The 2,441-nt window shown below is 41.1% G+C and overlaps 1 pseudogene; it reads right to left on the bottom strand.

Moving 5' to 3' along the window:
• Positions 1-934: 934 nt before the first annotated feature.
• On the bottom strand, positions 935-1,862 carry LOC109478634 (annotated as a pseudogene).
• Positions 1,863-2,441: the final 579 nt, after the last annotated feature.

The following is a 2,441-nucleotide window of genomic DNA, read 5'->3' as shown; positions in this document are numbered from 1 at the left end:
GGCCGGCCCGGGACTCCCGCGCGGCCACGTTCGAACGCGTTCTGTAACCCGATACCTCCCTAGTAATGCGACTTTTAGCCTAGTAACCGACCGCCGTGTCAGTGTCAATAGTTTATTATTAAAGTCCCTGAACGAGTGCCATCTGTCTTACAGACAAAATCAGCTCAGAATGATACGGATAGAAATGTGTGTCTCCACGACTCTCATCTAGATTTAAAAAAAAATTATTCTTTTATCCTTTTCACAAGATGTACAAATAACGAATTCCTTAGAGTAATCCACAATCTTCTGGCAGCTAGATTGACAAGTATTGAGGGCGTAAAACAAGACAGACAAAAAGCAAGTAACGGTAAAAATTTTTATACATTGAATATTGAATTTTTGGTAAACAAGCTGGTGGCTAGAAGATTGCGGTATAAGTTGGAAAATAAATCATTTTTTTGTACAGTGCATTGCACCGCTACTTGAGTTTCAGACTTAGATCGTCCATAAAAATGCATTGTATATTTAACACAGAACACCAAAACACTCTTTTCCTGTTCTTGGTAGGTCCTTGATAATAGTAAGAACTGTAACTGTTACAATGGCTGTTCCTGCACGGTATGGATTGTTTTAACAATATAACATCTGTACTCGTGTACAATTGTAACGAAATATTACACAATAAAACGCTGTCACTCAAACCTTTCAGAAACAACTTTTGCAAATAAATTTTCTGACAGAAATGTCAGGTAGAGTTAAGATTGAAGTCCGTGATTCTTTAAGTAGCTTAGAATATTCATTTTGTTTCTTGGCAGACAACAGCCTCGGGCTTGAACTGCGGGCGCCCACAACCAAATACTACTTGACTACATTTTCATAATAAATTGTAATTAAGATATACATCTAAAGTTTTGTGATGTTACAATGTTGGATTCTTTGGTGATTTTTACATCTACATAGTGTTTGGCTGTACAGCAGCTAGCACTTCGCTATGTGATAAATTTCCCACTTTCAGAGATCGAATATTAGCTCGAAACTGATTCTGCATTGTCTGATCATGTTTATTGACCATTTCTGAAGACGATTCATCTTTTGTTTGTGTTTTTACATCTACATGGATAAGGTTTGGCTATAAGGCCGCACGCACTTCGTTACGTGACAGATTTGCAACTGTGGGACTTTCACTTTATTTATTTTTAAATAAATTGAATCTCGGGTCATTCGACCTGCTTTTCAGGTATTTTTCAGGATATTGAGCGTTAGCCTGTGATTGGCCCTGCCCTATATTATTATGAAACTTGCCATTACAGTAGCTGTGGTGTTTGTGTTCGATTTAGTGAATCTGAGACTGGCCTTCTTCTGTCTTTAGAAAATTGTTTTCAAAATCTCCATACCGGTAATAATGATCACTGACCTTGAGACTGAGACTGACCTTGCTCTGTCTGCTCCTGACCGCTGGTCATTACAGTAGCTGTTTTGTACACAGAATTTATCTGCGAGGCAGTCGGCCCTGTGCCATAAGATACATTTCTAGCATCGAGGGATTCAGTGATGGCCTGATACTGACCCTGTCCTGTCTGAACATCATCACTGGCCATTACAGTAGCTATTGAGTTTGTGATGGTCTGAGACTGGGTCACAACTTTGTATACAGAATTCTGCTGTGAGGCAGTCTGCCCTGTGTCATAAGAAAGATTTCTCACATCCAATGATTCAGTCACGGCCTGGAACTGGCCCTGTCCCGTCTGATCATGACCACTTGTCATCTTAGTATCTGTGGTGTTTGTGTTGGATTCAGTGTTAGCCTGAGACTGACCCTGTTCTGTCTTAACATGAAGTTTGTCAATATCTTCATACTGGTGATCATTATCACTGGTCATTACAATAGCTTTGGGGGTTATGTTGGATTCAGTGTTAGCCTGAGACTCACCCTGCCCTCTCTGATTATGGCCACTGACCATTACAGAAACTGCTGTGTTTGTGTTGCTCCCAACAACACCGGGATTCAGCCCTACTGGAGGACTCCTGGTCCTCTTTTTGTACCAAATTACAGCCAAGAAGGTCCCAATAAGGACAATACCGGCAACTGAACCACAAACTGAGCCAATGAGAACAGGTTGAGTGGAACTGCGAGCAGATTCTGGTTTGTTTGAAGTGATTGCAAGGTGCGAAGCTAGTGTTGCTCTTGTTTTGCCTGCAGGATCTGACATTGGGGCAGCATTGAACTTGAAGTACCAGTGATAGTGAGAGTTGTGTGAGATCAATTGAATATCAGCTATCCGTGTTGATGTGGTCGCCTGAAGGGAACTGGGAGCAGATTCTGGCATCTCTGAAGTGATTGAAAGGGGTGAAGTTAGTGTTGCTCCTGATTTACTTGTTTTTTCTGCAGGATTTGCTGTTGATTCAGTAGTGGTTTTAAAGACCGATGGGCTAGTATTGCTTTCTGTGTTACCAACTGA

Source organism: Branchiostoma belcheri, unplaced genomic scaffold (assembly GCF_001625305.1).
Source record: "Branchiostoma belcheri isolate BF01 breed outbred unplaced genomic scaffold, Haploidv18h27 scaffold445, whole genome shotgun sequence".
NCBI lineage: Eukaryota > Metazoa > Chordata > Leptocardii > Amphioxiformes > Branchiostomatidae > Branchiostoma > Branchiostoma belcheri.
This window is presented reverse-complemented; position numbering and strand designations above follow the sequence as displayed.